The sequence below is a fragment of the Hirundo rustica genome, unplaced genomic scaffold, assembly GCF_015227805.2.
Source record: "Hirundo rustica isolate bHirRus1 unplaced genomic scaffold, bHirRus1.pri.v3 scaffold_517_arrow_ctg1, whole genome shotgun sequence".
NCBI lineage: Eukaryota > Metazoa > Chordata > Aves > Passeriformes > Hirundinidae > Hirundo > Hirundo rustica.
Window position 1 is genome coordinate 8,268 of NW_026690561.1, and position 6,896 is coordinate 15,163.

Consider the following 6,896-nt stretch of genomic DNA (forward strand, 5'->3'; position numbering starts at 1 on the left):
TTTAAATCATTCTGGGAGTTCTCAGCTTCCTTGGGGATATTATTATATTCTACAGGTTAAAAACACTGTTGCTACAGCAGGAAGGATTTCTGAGAAATGAGCAGTTTATTTTCAGCAAGCTGCTACTTGTTCTTTTCATAGGGCCTTCCAGCTTTTTAGCCTTTGACGTCAACACACATTATTATACAATCACCATCAAAAATTTTTCCTTTGTGCCTGTGGTCTTGCAACATATAACACAACCCCACTCAAAGGTCCCAAACAAGCCAGCACAGCAGCCAAAAACATTTGTGCTTTATCAGCTGAGTGATAATTAATCCTGCTGAAAGGCCAGTGTAATCAGCAGGCTGCTCAGCCCAGGCCACAGCCCAGCTGTGCTCCAGGACCTCAGTTGTTGGCTCTGCGTGGTGAGATGTACCCCACAGTGAGAGCTAGCTCAAGTCTCTCAGCACAGGTGAGCTCCGGACACTTATGTTTTGGATGGTTTAATCTATTTCCTCCTCAGCTTCTGCTTCATTTTTCTTAAGGTATTTTACCAGGGGCTTGATCCAGCTGTAGGCTTGCATTTACATTATCCTCTCAAGACCAACAGAGAGGAATCCTGCCTTATAGATTAGGGCTGGAAAGGACCTTAATAATCAGCTCATTCCAGGCCTTTCACTATCCCAGGTTGCTCGAAACCCCATCCAGCCTGGCCTTGGACACTTCCAGGGATCCAGAGGCAGCCACAGCTGCTCTGGGCACCCTGTGCCGAGGCATCACCACTCTCACAGCCAGGAATTCCTTCCCAATATCCCATCTGTCCCAGCTCTCTGGCAGTGGGAAGCCATTCCCTGTGTCCTGTCCCTCCATGCCTTGTCCCAAGTGCCTCTCCAGCTCTCCTGGAGCCCCTTCAGGCACTAACAGGGGCTCTGAGGTCTCCCTGGAGCTTTCTCTTCTGCAGGTGAACACCCCCAGCTCTCCCAGGCTGGCTCCAGAGCAGAGGATTTCCAGCCCTGGGACCATCTCTGTGGCCTGCTCTGGACGCTTGCTAATAGGTACAAGTGCTTCTATGTCTTATGGAAAACTTGACTCATTCTGGCAGCTGAAGACCAAATATGAAACCCTTCACTGCCTAAAACAACATTAAGTTGCCTGTGATTGTCCAACTAATTTTCATCACAGATTTCCATACCAGCTCAATGGGCCAGTTTAATTTTTTTTTGAGGGGGAAATGTGTAAAAAATGGCAAAAAATAGTTAGCAATATAAAATTCCAAACTGTCAAAATGCTGACAACATTTGAAAGTTAGAATTCAATGAATCAACAGCCATTGTCCCCCATTTTAGCTATCTACAATTTATAGTCTCTCTTAAGCTTTCTTCTAGGTTTCCTGGATGGAGAGAAGGCAGAGGGAGTAAGAGAAGCATCTCCAGGAAATGATTCATCTATTCCTAAGATAGATGTTTGTAACATGTGGGATGAATCACAGTTGACAGGGGATCATCTCTCTTTTTTGGCATAAAACAAGACTAGATGACCTGCTGAAACCTGCTGAAGTGCATGGTCCCACCATCAGGGACTTCACTTGTGTTTTCCAGCTAAAGCCTGAAAATAAATTTGGATAGCAAAAACTGGCTAAATGACCAATTGTGGATTAATTCTCATTTCTGCTATAGCTCTCAAGTAGACAGTGATTTTGGTAGGAGCAGAAATAGGCCAATAAGGGCTGGTTTTGAAAAATACCCCGTAGTGGCCTGGCTTCAGGGAAGAAAACCCTCACTGAAGCCTGTGTGGGTTTCTGAGAGTTCAGTGTTTTGTTGGAATATTTTTAAAAGCAACTGTCTGTCTAGATGCCCAAATACACACTTAGAGGTGCAACTTTGGCCACCTTTTTCCAGAGATATCAACCAATAATATGAGGTCCACAGAGAAAATTGGCATAACATCATCTCTGTTTACTCCAGGGGTAATGGGAGGGAGAGAAAAATGTCCCTCTCTAGAGCAGCAGTAGTGGCCAAACTGGAAGGCATCCAGCTCAGTGGCATGCAAGAAATATAATACATTATTTCAATGCAAGCATTTGGTTTTATTTGGGGAATCAATTAACAATAAGTGCATACATCCATTTACAAAATGGTAGTGTACCAGACACACATACACACAAGTCACACAATTGTAATTGAAAACTGAAATAACACCAGAAGGAATAATCATTAAAGCAAAACAAAAAAAAAATCTCCAAAAAGCCAAGAATAATATTTAATAAAATAAAATAATTTATCCATCTGCAGTTACATCCTTAGGGGGAGGCCACAGACTAACAAGCAAACAAATCTAGATAGACATGAAAATAATGTGAAAGCAATGGGAGGAACAGGGGAGAGATTTCTTTGCAGATTAGCTGCTTATGAACCAAAAGTATTTCAGTTTGATCACTTGCTTGTAGATATGTTTATCAGAGGATGGGGAATTCCATCATATGTTCCTACCAGCCTGAAGAATAATTATTCGTTTCCTCTTCAGACATTTCACTCTATTAGCTGGCACAGCCACAGAATTCAGGATCTCTTGTCCAAGACACCTGCTATGGTCTCAAGAGCCTACTTTCTTTCCTTAAAACATAGGAATCCCACAGGCTAATCAGACAGTGGTTCCCTTCATCTTCGCTGTGAATGTGTGCCACCTAAAAACCCAGGCACCAGAGGGTCACTTAACAGTACCTACTGGACACCTCCGGGAAAACTGGATGCCCTCTGAACCTTGAGATGTGTTTGCCTCTAACTCAGTTCCCTAATTGTTAACTTGTATGCTGGAATTTTTAGTCTTTAATTCTAAATTTTCAAGAAGGGAAGGGAAGGTGCTTGAAGGTGCGGGAAGGGAAGGTGCGGGAAGGGAAGGTGCGGGAAGGGAAGGGAAGGTGCGGGAAGGGAAGGGAAGGTGCGGGAAGGTGCGGGAAGGTGCGGGAAGGGAAGGGAAGGGAAGGTGCGGGAAGGGAAGGTGCGGGAAGGGAAGGGAAGGGAAGGGAAGGGAAGGGAAGGGAAGGGAAGGGAAGGGAAGGGAAGGGAAGGGAAGGGAAGGGAAGGGAAGGGAAGGGAAGGGAAGGGAAGGGAAGGGAAGGGAATTCTTTCTATCTTCTGTGCATCTGGACATATGCTACAAAGACAAATGGACCTCAGTGGAAGGAGTATCAGGGGACCCCATTAAAAAGTCTCAGAGGTCCCTACAATTAAAGCACTGATTTAATGGGAGATGTTCACTGACTATGGACAACTGCACTTCCATCAGATGCCTGCAGGTTGGATGGCCCTCCAAAACAGCTCATGCATTGCTTTTGTTTGGATCTCACTGCTTTTCCCAGGAATCCCATTCAGAGAAATTAAACCTCTGTTCTTATTGAAATTTATGCAACCTGCAGGAGATATGAATTTTTTTCCATCTCATATGAATTAGAAATGTAAAAGATTTTTTAAGATATAGGAAAAGTTGTGTTGGATACAAATAGCAAAGCTTTTAATCCAGATTCTTCCTCCAAGAGTTCCTCAGAGGAAGACATAAGAATTCCCTTTGAGCAGTTATGGACTAATTTTGCTATATAAACCTGTCAGCAGTAATGATTGTATACCCTGTAGTATGAGAGTTTAGGTTGTATTGTGCTTCCATTATGCAATTTATCCTCTGTGAGATAACTCATAGTTTTTCCAACTGTATTTTCCTCCTGCAAAATTGTATGCTCAGTAATACTTTACAGTAGTGAGTTCCTGAGATCAATTAAGCAGCATAGGAGGAAAAAAATAGTTTACAATAATGAGAAACGTTTCTCCCAACTGTCCAGTATCTGACTCACCATGTCCTTACCAGACCTTTTCTGTGGTCTCTGGTCTAATTCTTGAGCTGTATTCCTGAAATTAAACTAACCCATGTGCCTCACCACCATCCACAAGTAACTCTGCCACTTCCAAACCACACCTCCCTCCTTTTCTACTGCCCACTGCCTTCTTATAAGACACATCCAATTATTTCATCTTTTGTCAAAACCTTCTTGAGCCTTGTCCCCTTAGAAGCTAACCACTTGCTCTTTGGTGGCCCTCCGTGACAGGTGAGGATGAGTGGGTATGCCCTGAGGCAGTCTGTCCACCTGTCCTCTCTCATGTCAACCTTTGGCAAACATGCAAAGGGTTCAAGTAGTGGGAAGGATTGTGGTTTTCCTTTACAAAACTGAGGGACAAGGAGTTTCAATTATTTCATGTATATTAACCAACTTAGAATCATAAAATCATGGAATGCTTTGGGTGGAAGGGACCTTTAAATCCCTCCCACTCCAAAACTTCTGCCTCAAGCAGGGATACTTTCCACTATACCAGGTTGCTCCAAGCCTCATCCAATCTGGTCTTGACCACTTCCAGGGATAGGGCAGCCACAGCTTCTCTGAGCAATCTGAGTTATTTGGCCACTAACTGGTTTCTGAAAGGAGAGTACTTTTCCCACTGCTGAAATAGAATACATCAGGTATTGCATAGCCTTGCCTTGCTTCCCATTTCTCTTAATCTCTGTTGACAGTTTAGTTCTAGGTGTTGATCATTTTAATTCATCATTCTCTCTCTCTCTCAGATCTCTCTGTGAATTTTCTCTCTCTCCAGTCATGTATCCCTCCATTGTGGCAAGCAGTTGCAATTCTGATGGCTCCTCTGATTTCTCAGCATTCCAGTTCCCCTCCTGTTTTTGAAAGGCTAAAGAAGGAAAGGAAAAAAGGAGGAGAAATGTCAAGCTATAGGATGTGGCACTGACCCCTGATTTAGATTGGGCCCAGTTAATCCCCATGCAGTCAGAGATGTTCATTTTAACAATCTTTGGTGAAGCCTACAGGGAATTGGAAAGCTCAGGATCTGAGACAGTGTTTAACCAGGTCGCTGTGGGCACGGCAGAGAAAGAAGCCATGCTGAAGAGAGATGCAGCCAGAATGGTATATGGGGAAATTAGTGAAAACATGGTTCTATCTTTGATAATAATGAGGAAAGATAGAGGTGCTAAAGGCTAATCTTCTAAACGGAATTTTGGATAGCAGCTGGAAAATCACACACCTTCCCTTCCCTTCCCTTCCCTTCCCTTCCCTTCCCTTCCCTTCCCTTCCCTTCCCTTCCCGCACCTTCCCTTCCCTTCCCTTCCCTTCCCTTCCCTTCCCGCACCTTCCCGCACCTTCCCGCACCTTCCCGCACCTTCCCGCACCTTCCCGCACCTTCCCTTCCCGCACCTTCCCTTCCCGCACCTTCCCTTCCCGCACCTTCCCGCACCTTCCCGCACCTTTCCTTCCCGCACCTTCCCGCACCTTCCCTTCCCTTCCCGCACCTTCCCGCACCTTCCCGCACCTTCCCGCACCTTCCCGCACCTTCCCTTCCCGCACCTTCCCGCACCTTCCCTTCCCGCACCTTCCCTTCCCGCACCTTCCCTTCCCGCACCTTCCCGCACCTTCCCGCACCTTCCCTTCCCGCACCTTCCCGCACCTTCCCGCACCTTCCCGCACCTTCCCTTCCCGCACCTTCCCTTCCCGCACCTTCCCGCACCTTCCCTTCCCGCACCTTCCCTTCCCGCACCTTCCCTTCCCGCACCTTCCCTTCCCGCACCTTCCCGCACCTTCCCGCACCTTCCCGCACCTTCCCTTCCCGCACCTTCCCTTCCCGCACCTTCCCGCACCTTCCCTTCCTGCACCTTCCCTTCCCGCACCTTCCCTTCCCGCACCTTCCCTTCCTGCACCTTCCCTTCCCGCACCTTCCCTTCCCGCACCTTCCCTTCCCGCACCTTCCCTTCCTGCACCTTCCCTTCCCGCACCTTCCCGCACCTTCCCTTCCCGCACCTTCCCGCACCTTCCCTTCCCGCACCTTCCCTCTGGACAAACTACCTCAGTCCTCTGTGAAGTGATGGTCAATGCCTGGTCACTATCACAGACGCCCTTTGCATTTGTTCCTGGTGGAAATTCATTCATTCATTTCTGCCTCAGAGCAGGACTTTCAGTACAGGAAATATATTGACTGAACACTCCAGGATCATAATTTACTTTCAGTTTTTATTTGTTTCCTTGTTTTCCGACTTGAAAATCAGAGGTCTGCATGCTTGAGGAGATCAAGCTGCCCTTCCTCTATCCCTCTCTGTGGATGGCACTATCTTGCAGAGAAATTATAATTCTCCTCTAAAGCCAAACGTGATTAATCTCCAGCTTCTAGATGAGCACAGTTCATGCATCTGCAGCTGACCCAGACTCCTTATGGAGTCCTTACCATCAAGAGTGAGTGATAGCTACACTTAGTGCAAAGTCCTTTAAATGTACCTTAGGTATCCATTTTAAAAAGACATGGATGATATGTCTAAAGTGCTTTTGTCGCTGCTAACAGTAAAGAGAATTCATGTGAGTAACTCCTCCACAGAAATTTGCTTTTTTTTCAGATGACTGCCACCACAGGTGGGCAACCTACGTTTTGTATGACTGAGCTTTGCCAAATTTCTGTGACTCACAATTTTCCATCACATTAATAGCATCCTCTAACTTCATGTGGCCAGCAGATTTAATCAGTGTATTCCTGCTTTGTATACATACTAAATCAGTTCAGTGAGATGAGAGATTCCACCAGTAGATTCCCTCCACGGGAACAATCAGCCTCTCATTGAGACCCTCTTGCAGTTTCCCACTCAGCAGTTTTATCTGTCACATGTTGGTTCCTCCATTCTCCTCTTTAAAGAATAAATCACTATGTGGCAGTATGCAAAATGCTTGCCTGTGGCTGAGGCTTTTATTTCTTAAGAACTTCATTCAAAGAGAAGAGGAAAACAACTCTCTGTCCCTCCAGGTAGCTACAACACAGCAGTACTCTGTCTGCAGAGTTGTTTCATACAAATACTATGTGTGTTTAACAGATGCCTTCTGA

General features: G+C 45.8%; 1 long non-coding RNA gene across 1 annotated transcript; it reads left to right on the plus strand.

The window, feature by feature from the left end:
* Positions 1-325: 325 nt before the first annotated feature.
* Positions 326-1,584, plus strand: LOC120748097 (uncharacterized). Its single transcript, XR_005699294.2, has 3 exons — positions 326-454; positions 944-1,037; positions 1,357-1,584. It is a non-coding gene; the product is annotated as an uncharacterized LOC120748097 (long non-coding RNA).
* Positions 1,585-6,896: the final 5,312 nt, after the last annotated feature.